Raw genomic sequence first — 13936 nt, forward strand, 5'->3', positions numbered from 1 at the left:
ACCCATGTTCGTAGCAGCATTATTCACACGAGTCAAAAGGTGGGAGCAACCCAAGAGTCCATGGATGGATGAATGCAAAAAGTAAATGTGGTGTATACATAAAACGGAGTGTTACTTAGCTTTAAAAAATGAATGAAATTCTGTTATGTGCCACAACACAGATAAATCTTGAAGATCTTATGGTTTAAGTGCAATAAGCTAGAAACAAAGAAGGACAAATACTGGGGAGGGTATAGCCCAGTGGTAGAGCGCATGCCTAGCGTACACAAGGTCCTGGGTTCAATCCCCAGGAACTTCTCTAAAAATAGATGAATAAACAAACCTAATTACCTATCACCACCAAAGAAAAAAAAAAAGACAAATACAAATACTGTTCGATTCCTCTTACACGAAGTATCTAGAGTAATCAAATGCATAGAGTCTAAAGTAGAATGGTGGTTGCCAGGGGCAAGGAAGAATGGGAGTAATTACCTAATGAGTTAGGGAAGTTCAAAAAGATCTGGAGATGAAAGGTGGTGATGGCTGCAGAACAACGTGAATGTACTTAATGCCAGTGAAATGGTAATAAACTTTGTTATTTTACAACAATTGAATAGAAAAAAATTTTTGAAAAACTGATAGGACAAACTGTTGGCGAGAATGCGGAGCAACCACAACTCTCATACATCACTGGTGGAACGTGAAATGCCACAATCACTTTGGGAAAATGCCTGCTAACTGAACCGATGCCTACCCTGCGATATCCCAGCCTCACTCCTTGGCAGTGACTGCAGGGGAAGGAGAGCATTTCTGTACAAGCGTGGTCACAGCAACTGTACTTGGCATAGTCAGAAGCTGGAACTAGCCCAGGTGTCAGTCACCAGGAGAACGGCGAAGCGGTGCTGTCTTCCTACAGTTAAACAGTGCACAGCAGTAACAGGCACAAGGACTGACACGTGCAGTGACAGAGCTAAGCCTCAAAACCATTACGCTGAGTGAAAGGAGAATTCTACTAGAGCAGCTACTGAATGATTCCACTAATATGAATGAATAAAACAGGCAAAACTCATCCACAATGGAAAAAAAATCGGAAGTGTGATTATCTCTGGGGGATGGAAGTGGGGACTGACTGTGAAGGGACTTCCTGAGTTGAAGGTGATGTTCTCTACTTTGTTGGGGACTAGGGTTACACAGATGTATGCATTTGTTAAAACTCAATAAATGCCACAATTAAAACTTGTGAATTGCATATGGTTATTTTACCTCAAAAAAATGCCACAAAGAAAGCAATTCTAGTTAATGACACATGTGATAGGAATACTTACAGATAAAATGTACCCTGTCTGCAACTTACTTTGAGACGTAAGAAATTAAGATGGAATGATGAAAACTTACAGTTTTATACATCAAATAAAAAAAGATGGGACTGACAAAATGGACACGGGGCTAGACAGAAACATGACAAAGCACACAGAGTAAAATCTTACCTCTAGCATTAAAAAAGGCATCATGAAAATCTCCTTTCTTTTCCAATAGTTAGGCAGTGACTTCATGAAGCTGATACTTCTGAGTAATCTAGCAAAAAGGAAATGACAAACCTTCACAGATCTTTTTCATGGAGTCAGAAGATTCTATTAAGAATGAACAAAAAAAACCCTGGATAATAAAAAATGAATTCAAACCCTAGAAGTATGCTATGTTACAGTATAACATGTAAATATTTGACTTTCTAGTCTTGGAGTGGCCCATTTGGGACTCTAACTGAACCAAGGTCATTCATTTTTTTCTACTTTTTATTTTTAAAAGTTGTTTGTGAACCTGAATTATGCGTATCCATGACACAAAAGGTAACATGAATATATAAACAATAATAATATACACCAGAAATTGACAAGTGTAACTACACACAAAATATTTAGAACAAAATGACAATGAAACCACTACACATTAGCTTGTGGGATCTCAATAAAAATTCATAAACTAAGTTTCTAGGGAGTAAATGAGAAATAGCAATTAAGCTACGATAAAACAAAGGAAAGTAGTACAGAAGATAATGTCACAGAATCAACAGAGAAACAACAGAGGTTTTTAAAAATCCCCAGTTAGTCTTTGGAAAGACTAATAAAGAATAATACTTTCTTACTAAGGAAAAAGAGAAGCACAAACAACACATTAACAGGTTAACAGATCAAAGAAGGAAAATATGTGATCATCTCAATAAATAGAGAAAAAAATCATTTGATAAAATGCAGCACAGCACCCGTTCCTGACAAAAATAAAATCAATATAAAACACTCTAACCCAAACTGGGAATGGAACTTTTGTAATTTAATTTAAAAAAAAGCTATTAAAATCCTACAATAAAAGTCGTATTTAATATAAAATGGTAGACACATTCACTTTTAAATCAGGAACGACAGTGCACACTGTCATTGCCTCTTTTCAATAAAACCCCAGAGCTCCTAGACCTCTGACAGGAGACTGAAAAAAGCATAATATTGGAAAGGGAAAAAACTACCATGGTTCTCACAAAATATTACGGTCATAATAAAAATCTAGACACTATTTGAATGAAAAAATACTTCAGCCTCGTTGCCAGATATAAAACAACATGCTAAATTTAGTAACATGCACCAAAAGTAATCAGTAAAAAATGTCATTTCAAAAAATTTTCTTCAGAATGTTAACAAGAAGTGTAAGTATCTGGGAACAAATTTAAGAAAATATGCAAGAGACAAGTAAGATGTTATATAAAGTGACAAAGCCTCACCAAAAGCACAAAGGGCATTTTTAAAAAGGCAACCATGGTCCTGGATGTGAAAACAATAGCATAAAATGTCAATTCTCCTGGAATGAATCTATAAATTCAATGCATTTCTTCATCAAAATCCTAGAAAATGCATTATTTATAAAGGTATGTGACAATGTGATTCCTAAACTGATATGAAATAGTAAGAGGCCAAGAACAGCCAAAGGATTTCAAAGAAAAAGAATGATGAGAGAAGAATTTTCTTTGAACTAGTAAATCTTATTCTAAAGCTGTTTTCATTAAAACCTGTGGTATTAATATAAGGAAAGAAAAATGACCAAAAAAGAGAGAAGAGAATCTGCAGAAACATCTACGTATATTTGGGAGTTTGGTGTATGGCATTAAAAATAAGGGAAGAAAGGACAAAATGACACGTGGATCATCAGTCATCCACATGGAAAAAATATATAAATCCCTCTCTTGGTCTGTTTACAAAAATAAATTCCAGATAAAATGAAAAAGCCAAACTATAAAACTCATATAAGAGGATATCCTTTATGCCATTAAAGTAGGAATGGAAATAAAAGACACACACACAAAAACTTAACTTTAAAGGAAAATATTGATAATTAAAATGGAAATCACTGAAAACGAATTTAAAAAATATGCCATAACAGCATGGAAGGAGGCACCTCCAACATAAAAGAGCACTTAGCATCAGAAACACAGAAATAACAAGAACTTTGAGAAATCAGTACAAAGGGCAAATCCTCACTAGGAAAATGGGCCAATGATGTGAACAGATAGTTCAGGGACAAGAAAACCCAAAGTGTTACTGAACACATGGAAAGAGACGCAGTGTCACAAGTGATCAACGAGAACCATCAGAACTGGGAGAAATCAAGAGTCTAAAACTATAAGGCTACATGTCATGCTCCATCAAATGAAAAAAGATGTAAGACGTCTAAATATTAGGAACATGCAAGGATGTGGAAAAACAGCGAACTAAAAACACAGATGAGGAGAATGCAAACAAGTAAGAAATCAACTTGGCAAACACCAGTGGAATTAAGCTACTCTATTGTCTAAAGAATCCCACTTCCGGGGATATTAAGGCACATTACTTAGAGAAACCTCACCTGAGTACCTAGAAGATATGCACAAAGATGTCCCATGGAGCAGTTTGTAATGGCCAAGGACTGCAGACAATCAGAACGTCCACGAATAGGGAAATACATGAACTGTGGCGGGTCGGTCAGTAGACTGCTTTTATTTGTTTATTTACTTTTCTTTATTGAAGTATATAGTCAGTGTACAGTGTTGTGCTCAGTCAATAGACTACTGTATAAAGGTTAAAATGAATGAACTAAATCTATACATATAAAAATAGATAAAAATTAATAAAAAACAATTTGCATTTGGATACATACAGTATACCATTATACAAATTTTTAAAATACATAAAACTATATCTTGTGTTCCTTAGGTAAATGCACATATAGGAAAAATAAAAAACATGGATGGGAAGAAGAAACTGCCCATCTTCACGTGGGTGATAAGCTCAGGCAGACGTAACACGTAATGGGTGCTTTATTTCTAAAACAAACAACAAAACAACAAAGATAGAAGCCAGTACAGCAGAGTGTTCACATTTATAAAATTTGGTTGGTGGGTATACATGTATCTGATGTTCTGTACATTTCTATACATTTGAAATATTTCATAATTAAAAATTTTTAAGTGTGTGGGCAGTTCAGGAGGTGGATGTGGAAAACGCAGGTTACCGTTTCATGAGTACTCACAGCAGAGGAAAGGAGACCTGATGGAGGCTTAAAAACAAATTTTAAACAAGGAATGTGCTACCTCTTCTCCTAGACTAGAGTTCATGTGTATATGCGTATACACACAGGTACGCGCGTGTGTGCGCGCACACGTTCATTTTCATTTGGAAACAGGAGCATACAAGGGAAAGAGGATCCAGGCAACGCCTGCGCTAAGGCTCCTGGCTGCCATTCAGCTTGTAGGTCCCAGCACTACAGGACCATGTAACATCAGTGCCTGCAAGTTAGAGAGTGTTTTGTTCTCTTAGTATTTTTATGGTATTCCTTTTTCTACATTTATCAAGTTGGCTATAATGGCTGTGAACCTTGACTAATAACAATGATGAAACACGTGCTGTTTCTGATTTTACTGGAATAAACACAGAAGAACTTCATCACAGCAATGGAGCCCATGCACCATGGAGTCAGACTGTCCGGGTTTAATCTCAGGTGCTAGCACTTACCAGGTATAAATTTAAGCAGATAATTTAATATGAGTCTCCCTTTACTCATTTATACAATGGTGAATGATTAAGGGAAATTGACTCTTGCCTCCTCTACACCATTGGTCTCACCTGAATGCCTTCTTCCAGGCGGCAGCACTCCAGGCCTGGCAGCATCCCTATAACCTGGCTGGGGCTGAACGGACACAACAGCTCAGTGAATGGCTCTGCGACACACGGAGACGTTTGCAGCAATTCTTCATTTACAAGGACATCTTCTCTAAAACAAAAAGCATTATGTAATCACATCTATAATTAAGGCTACAGGTAAAAAGTACATTACCAAGACTGCTTTTTGGCCAGGTAAAACTGCAAATTACATCAGAGACCTTCTAAATCACGGTATTTCTCATTTAAGTGGAAAAACAATCTTCAGTAACAATATCCAGTGGTGGCGCCTCTAAGTCATACTCACACTATAGGGTTAATTTTCTATAAATTGAATCTAATGGTATAGTTCCCTTGCGTAAAACACTTAGTAGTTCTCCAGCACACAGAAGATTCAGTATATTATTTCTTAGCTTTACATATTAAATTGTTCACTGTAAGCCCCCAAACCCTATTTTCCAGTCTCTATACTTCTAACTCCTCCCCCTGACATATTTATAGCTTCATCTTCTGCTATCGCCCCCACATCATCCTCTGAAAATGCATGACGCTTTGTGCCTTTAAGTCTCTGCACATCCAGGACCCTTTATCTAGAACTCCTGCCCAATTCTCTGCCTAGACAACTGATACCAATTATTTAAGCCCAGTTCGTGCGTATCTAGGAACTCCTGTCTGACTCTCTCACAGTCTATTCCTCTCTCCTCTTGTTCCTGCAGCACTTTTTACTATGTCTGGTGTAGAGCTTTTAACACTGTACTGTGCTTAAACAAGTGCTTCTCGGCTCCATATGAAAAAATTAAAGAAAACATTGTACACTTATTTGTGCCCCCCAGAGCCTACCATACTGTGGAAGGTGGTGGGTGGAGGGCACAGTAGTGGGAAAATGAAGCATGTCAGTGAATGAACTCCACATCTCTGTCTCTTATGCCAGCTGCCTCTCACTCACTGCTGTGGTTTCCATCCTGTGTACGTGTCTCCTACTACTATTACTGCCACGTGGGGACCCTGGGTTGTGCTACTTGTCCCTGTCACTGTCCTGTTCCCTATCTCTACCACTCAATGGCCATGATGGTAGTGAGCAAAGCACTCTCCGAGCAGTGCCGTGGTGGTGACGAGTGGAATGCTAGCTCCATGATACATACAGTACTTCCAACTGAGCATCTCAGTATTCAACATTAATACAGCTGTATTCCAATTAAGATTTTTCAAGAAAAATTCTAGTCATCATTAACACAATGTGAGGATGACAGAAGTCTGAATAAATTACATGAAACCCAAAGAGAATACTGTTGCAGCTACTACAGCAGAAGATATGGGGGGGCCGGGGGGCCTCTGTGGTTATGATGTCTACGGTGAGTGCAAAATTTACCTGAAGTTTTTTAAGGACTGTTTCAATCTGTTTAGAAAAGTGAGTAGCAACCAGCTCTGCAGCTTTACCAGGCTTCAGGGACACAACTTCCTGGAATGAAAGGCAAAAAGATAAAATGATCTTTAACATTAAATTTAAATAGAATTTCCACAGATGTGAAGCATGATCACCTCCTTCAAAACTTTCATGGGCTTCTACACTGCCTTTCAGGAGACCTCAACACAGGGCCTCAATATTAATTAAAGGCATATTGCAAATAAGCAAAATTTTAAAAGTACCATGTGAAAAACCTGATTTTGATATAAAAGGTAATTCAGAATTCTTAGAAAATGAAAGCACTAAACATTCAGGACTTAGGTGACGACACCACAGGATGAAAAGGAAGAAACACCTCCCCAAACTCCCCTCAGGGAATTTCATCCTTGATCTTAGAGCCGTTACTTTAAAGAAATGAAAAAAAGGAATATAGCTGCAATTTCTCTGGCTAAGAATTCTGAAATTTTACTTCTGATACCTGGTGGATTTTGAAATCAGAAGTGTCTTAAGAAAGGAAATTAAGGTCATAACTCTAAGAGGTTGACCACTCTTCGTAAGGCCTATTTCTGTTGAATCTAAGACCTCCAATCTGCCCTCTCCTTGAACCTTCCTCAGTACCACTGGCTCTTCTTGTCTTCTTGAAACTCTCTTCGTGCTTGGTTTCTGTGACCCTGTTACACCTTTTCAATTGCATGTTCTATTGCTAAAATGCAAAGATTGGCTACAGATCAACATATTATATTGCCAAATAAAAATAAGTTATTATGATTGCAAAATTTATGATATAATCTAGTAATTTTGATAGTATTTGTAGATGAATAATAATTAGCTGATAGAAATAACTAGTTTATACCACTTTATACATCTCAAAACAGAGAAGGTAGTATCATAAATAAAAAAGAAAATGTTATTACTGATCTTCAGACATTAAGAAGAAACTATTATGAATTAATGTTGAGAATTTGAATGGGTAAATTCCTGGAAAACTATAATTTACTAAGCTGATGTAAGAAATGGAAAAGCTGCACTGATTTTTAACCACTAAAGAAACTGAATAGTCAAAAGTCTTCCCATATGGAACACTCTAGGCCCAAATAGCTTCACTCTAAGTCCTAGCAATCAATTAAGGAAGAACTATTCCCAACATTAAATCTCATAAAGAACAGAAAAGAGGGTAACTTCCTCAGCTCACTGTGTAAGGCTAACAAAATTTTGATACCTAAACCCAACAGAAGATAACAAAGAAAAGGAAAATCACAAATCAGTCTTAATCATGAACACTGATACAGACAAACATCCTAAATACAAACAAAACACAAAATGTATAAAAAGGATAATATACTAGCATCAAGTTACAGTTATCTAGAGTTCAAGGGTGGTTTAACATCAATAAAATTTATAACAAAAATATAAGGGAGAAAAGGTAATAAAATTTATTCTTGAGAAAAACTGTTAGCATACTAGAAATAAAAGACTTCCATAAAAAATTTTACACTAAATACTGCACACATTAGAAATAAAAAATTTTTAAATTAACAATAGCACTGTTGTGCTAAAAAATATACAGTTGTAACAGTAAATCTAACAATCTAGAGATGAAAAATCTCTACAGAGAAAATTTTAAAACTTTATAAAAAGACAACTGAATAAAGGGTTATGCCAAATGGTCAATAAATAGAAGACTCACGATGTAAAGATGTCAATTTAAACTGACACTGAATGACAGATTCAATGCAACCCCTATTAGAATCAGAAGGTTAAAAACGTTTTTGGGTGGAATTTGACAAGTTGATTCTAAAGTGTATTTGGAAGTATCAAAGGTCAGGAACAGTCAATACTCTCTTAAAGATATCAAGACTTATAATAAAGCGACAATAGGACAGTGTGGTAGTGATGTAGAGACAAAGATCAATCAAACAGAAGAGAGCCCAGAAAAACAGACCAAGCATGTAGACCCTTGCTACACTCATGTTAAGGCCGCACTGCTGAGCATGGGGAAAGGCAACCTTTTAAAATAACTGCTGCTGGGCGAGCTAGACATCCATATTTTTTAAAATTAGATGGCTCTCCACCTCAAACCATATACCAAAACTGCTTTTAGATGGATGTAAGATTTAAAGATGCGGAAAAAAAAAAGAAAACTTCTAGATAATAATATAGGAGAACTTCTCCTTTGATATGGAAAGAAAAAATTATTTTGATTACTTGAGAAAAAAAGTTTTTATTAAAAAGAACCACAGAAAAAAGCCAGAGAGGATATTTACAACAGGTATCACTGACAAAAAGACTTAACATCCAGCTACATAAAGAACTCCTACCGATCAATTAAGACAAAAGACATTCCACCAGAAAAATGGGCAGAAGACTTGAACAACCACATCACAGAAAGGAAATTTAAAAGGCCAACAAATATAACAAGGCCACCAATCTCATTAATAATTAAGAATATGTAAATTTAAAACATAATGAAATATTACACATACACTAGATTGACAAAATTTTAAAATCTAGCAAGAATACAGAGCTAATAGCAAGGGGAGGAGGGTTGCCCTGCGGAAGCCTTTGGATTTGCCCCAGGCTTCCTTGTCTCCCCAACACCTGGCTTGTGGGCACCCTTTGCTGTCCCCAGTGACAGGACACACATTTCCCAGTTTATTTACTGGAGGTTGGTGAGATGGGGTCAGCTGGTACGGTCAGGTGGCCCCCGCCCACCGCCCACCTGGGGCAGCAGAGGCCACCCCCAAGCCAGGCAAAGGGAGACTGGAGCAAATTGGCCAGATTCTCCAAGGCAGGCCCCCTCCCCAGCTGCCCCCTGCTCCCTGACTACACCACGCCCGCCTCCTGGGAGCTGGCTGACCGCCAGATGAGCATCCTGCGAATATAAGGAAGCAGAGCCAGCCCCCAGGACAGGACACCTTCCAGATGGGAGCAAATCAACAGTATACAATGGGCAGACCTTTCTCCCCGAGCCGCCTGCGCCGAGGATACTGTCCCTCACCGCCCCTCGCACCGACAGTACCGCGTCGCCTCCCAGGAGCAGGCTGACCGCCAGACAAGCACCCCACGAATGTAAGGAAGCAGAGCCAGCGCCTTTGAGATGGGAGCAATCAACAGGATCCAAGAGGCGGACCCCTCTCCCCGCGCCGCCTCCGCAGCTGATATAGCCCCCCTACCCCCTACACCCTGACAGCACCTCATCGCCTCCCAGGAGCAGGCTGACCACCAGACATGCACCCCGCGAACATGGGGAAGCAGAACCCGGCCCAGGCCACAAGAGAATAGAAAACAAATCCACGTGCTTGCGCCGGGCAGCCCCCATCCCACCGCGGCCGCCGCCTGGGCCCCATGAACGCACCACCAGCCTCCCGAGAGCAGGCCATGACCTGAAGGCCGGTCGGAGGTGCTCCAGGGAGTCCCGCGCCCTCCCATCTCCCGGGGGTGTCCTGCTTCCCCAAACCCAGGTACAAGTGGCAGCAAAGAAATGAAGAAATGGGGTTCAGAGACTACGGACGTGGAGGGTGGGGCACCACGAACCTGCCTCCGGGTCCTAATGGGCCTCGCGGCCCGGACCTCACCCACGCACCCCTACCTGTGCACCTCCCCAACTGCGCAGCCCAGGCCTCACCCGCCAGCTCCCGACCGGCGTGCCCCACCAGCGTCCCCTTACCTGCCCGGCGCCAGCGACTAGCAGGGGAGGCGATGGCAAGCGACAGCCCAGTCCCCAGGCTGTCTTCTTCCTCCAAAGCTGGTCCAGGAGCACCGGGCTCCCGCCCAGCTTCCAAAAGCTCTGGGCGTGCTCCCGTGTCCGCGCATGCGCAGCCCCCACCCCCACCCCCAGCAGCAAGGACCCTTGGGCTGGGGCTCCTGCTGTTTGGGACATGGCGAGTCAGGCCTAGTGGGGCCTGGCGGTGGGGCGGGGCCCACCCCGCCAAGTCTCCATACCCAACACCCTGACTTTGCCACAGACCAGGTCCTGGCACTCAACCAGAACCACCACTGGCCCAGACCAGGCCACAGCCCCCAGCCCCACTCCACCTGCTCGCCTCCCCCTCCCCGTTACTGCTCCCCCACCCCTGGCCAGGCCCAGTGACAGACTGGACCCCAGTGACAGACTGGACCCCCAAGCCAAGGCTCCTTCTCACACCCAGGTCCCCTGCCCGCACACTGCACCCAGCTAGGTACTAACCTATGGCCCTGACACCACAAGCTCACCCCTCATGCCTCACTGCAGGACACCCAGCATCTTGAGATGGCCCCCCTCAGCTAGGTCAATTCAACTTGGACCAGCCCCTTACCCCTCAGCCTGTCCCCCCTCACTTCAGGGTCCCCTCTCACTCAGGTGCACCCCTACCCAGAGCTGACCCCCTCACCCCTCTCCCTGCAGGTGGGGCAGGGAAGTCTGGGCTCTGGTCAGCATAGGACTGCCCCCAGTAAGGGATCCAGCACAGCTAGTATCCAGGCTATAGGGCTCCGCGGGCCGGGCCGGGCTGGAGGCAGTTCCCATTCCCACCCGGGCACCCTGATCCCAGACCTGAGAACTAGCCAGAGATCTAGCAAGATCTTGGAAGTCAGAGAGCAGAGAAGGGCTCAGAGAGAACTTCCTGGAGGCTCGGATGACCCAGTGCATATGAAGAGTGCAGGAAGAGCCGGATACACAGATAGGAAAACTGCCAGAACACTGACTTCCACACCCTCCCTGCCCCACCCATGCAGAGATCCATCCACAGACTGGAAAATGCCGCAGGCTTGGGCACTATGCCAAGCAGATATAGAGCAAATATTAGAACTCAGGCTAAAAAACAAAAATGAAAATAGAAAAGCGAAGCTGTGAGCTCAGTAGCTATGTGACATCAGGAGGGAGATTTCAAAGAGTAATTCCAAGTATATTACAATACAAACATATAAAACAGTTAAAGAATTGTAGGAACATTTACAGATCTTAAAAACAAAAGGTCAGAATCCAGATGACACATCACAATCTATAATGTCCAGTTTTTCAATAAAAAATTATGAGCTATGCAAAAACCCTGGAAAACATGAGCCGTCCTCAGGAAGAAAATCAGTTAACAGAAACTAACTCTGATGGGCCACATGCTGGATTCAGCAGACAACACCTTCAAAGCAGCTGTAATAAATATGCTTAAAGAGTTCAAAAAACCAGAGAAAACATGGCAACAAAGAAAAATATGATGACAATGATTTAATGGAAAAAAGCACTAAAAGGAAGTTTTGGGGGTGCAAAGTACAATGACCGAAATGAAAAATTCACTAGCTGAACAAAACAGCGGCTCTGAAATGGCAGAAAAAAAGAATCACTATACAATTTTAAGATTGCAATTTCTATTACTCTCTATGTGGAGAACAGAAGAAAAAAGACTGAATAAAAATGAAGTCAATTTGACACAACATTGTAAAATGACTGTAAGTCAATAAAAAAAGTTTTTAAAAAAAACACTAAAAAATTAAAACTAAAACAAACAAAAAAGGTCTTAAGTACCTGGGAGACAACATTAAGTATACAAACATGTGCATAATGGGAATTCTGCACCACCCCCACAGAAAAAAGAGGGAAGAGAAAAAAGGGGCAGAAAAAGTACCTGAACAGATACAGCCCCAAACACCAAATTGGATGAAAAATATTAATCTACAGCTCCAAAAACTAACAAATCCCAAGCAGGATAAACACAGATCCACATCTCAAGACACGTTAGGCTGAAGCTGTTGAAAACCAAAGAGAAGGAGAAAATCATGAAAGCCACAAGAGGAAAAAAGACACAAAATACGATTATGACTTCTTCTGAGAAGCAATGAATCCAAGAAACCAGTAGGATGACAAATTTAAAGTGGTAAGAGGAAAAAGTTTCTAGCAATTAGGAATTCTATATCCAGCAAAACTATCTTTCAAAAACGAAGGCAAAATAAAAACATTCCCAGATATACGCGAAAGAGATGTAAATCCAACCAAATCTTTATAGTTATATTAAATGTGAACAGCCTAAGCATCTCAACCAGAAGAGAGACTATCAGGTTGGATTAAGAAAAAGCAAGACCTAACTAAAAGGTGCACAACAAGACAAACTTTAGACTCAAATGTTAATAGAGACAAAGAGGGGCATTTCACAGTGAAAAATGGGTCAAACAAAAATGGGAATATGTAACAATTAAGACGATACACACACCTAATAACAAAGACATAAAACACACAAATGAAACACTGATAGAAACGTAAAAAGGAGACAAATTCACAATTACAGCTGGGATCTCAAAACTCAACTTTCAACAGCTGACAGAACAAGTAAAAATCAGTAAAGGTACAGACGATTTCAACAAGACCACCTACACCTTGACCTCACAGACGTTTACAGAACACCCTCCTGTGCACCTCTTCATCTGACTATTCACCCGTATCCTTTTTCCTATACTTTATAATAAACCAGTAAACATAAGTAAACGTTTCTCTGAGTTCTGCGAGGTGCTCCAGCAAGTTCATCAAACCCAAGGAAGGAGTTGTGCAATTCTGTAGCTTTTCTATGAAACAATGACAGTTGCCTCTACTGATGCGATGGCAAAAAAAAATGAAGCTATTCTACAGGCAGGGCCCCTCCATCTCCTCACTGGGACCAGCCCTGAGTACCTGGTATCTGCACTGTGCCACTGGAGGAAGTTGTCTGTGCAGGGATGGCTGCTCTCCACCATCACAGGCTGGGAGGACAGGCGGCCACTCTGTGAGTCTGTGGTTATGTTCTCCAAGTCAGTGACAGAGCTCCAACATTATCAGCCATCTGTGGGAGGAAGTGGGAGACAAAGCAGGAAGATGTCAGGATGCCAGCTCTGATCCAGACTTTTCTGCAGGGATGAGGCAGAGTGGGGCATTTGGGAGACTGAGACATCTACTTTAAATCAGGACTCGGCTTCCTCACCTTTACAATCAAGACAGCCCAGAGCTCACACAGACACTTGGAGAAATCTAGGTACAAGTAGCCAGGAGGCACCTGACACACACAAAACACCCAACACATACCAACTGATGAAACAAAAGGCCTCTGATTACAAGAATCTCTCTTAATACACAATCTGGTGAGGGAAGTCAGCCTCAGGAACAAAACTATCAAGCAAAGCAGCAGCATGGTGATAAAAATGACCCAGATCCTAGAAGTTACTGCGGGTCACACAGGAGAGGGCAGGCATGGAGAGGAATGACCAAGCCTTCCAGGTCAGTGGCAGACTGAAATGAGGGCTACAAATATGAATATACCTGGGGGTGTCTCTTGACTGGAGATGTTGAGGGTCAGCCCCCAGTACCGCATACTACCTACAGCCCATAATGTTCTGATTGCATTTTAAAATTTTAGTGATTCACAACATTGAACTG

General features: G+C 41.3%; 1 protein-coding gene across 5 annotated transcripts in view; it reads right to left on the bottom strand.

The window, feature by feature from the left end:
* LOC107035297 (ankyrin repeat domain-containing protein 26-like) overlaps positions 1–13936 on the bottom strand; it is a 124194-nt gene that overhangs the window by 61219 nt on the left and 49039 nt on the right. For 4 of the 5 annotated variants that reach the window (XM_072949429.1, XM_072949430.1, XM_072949431.1 and 1 more), the window contains 4 exons: positions 13199–13346; positions 6529–6618; positions 5124–5271; positions 1467–1554 (listed from right to left, as the gene is read on the bottom strand). The gene's annotated coding sequence lies outside the window, so the exon portion shown is untranslated. The remainder of the gene's footprint in view (positions 1–1466; positions 1555–5123; positions 5272–6528; positions 6619–13198; positions 13347–13936) is intronic. The other variant, XM_072949433.1, reaches the window with a different exon arrangement.

Source organism: Vicugna pacos, chromosome 25 (genome assembly GCF_048564905.1).
Source record: "Vicugna pacos chromosome 25, VicPac4, whole genome shotgun sequence".
NCBI lineage: Eukaryota > Metazoa > Chordata > Mammalia > Artiodactyla > Camelidae > Vicugna > Vicugna pacos.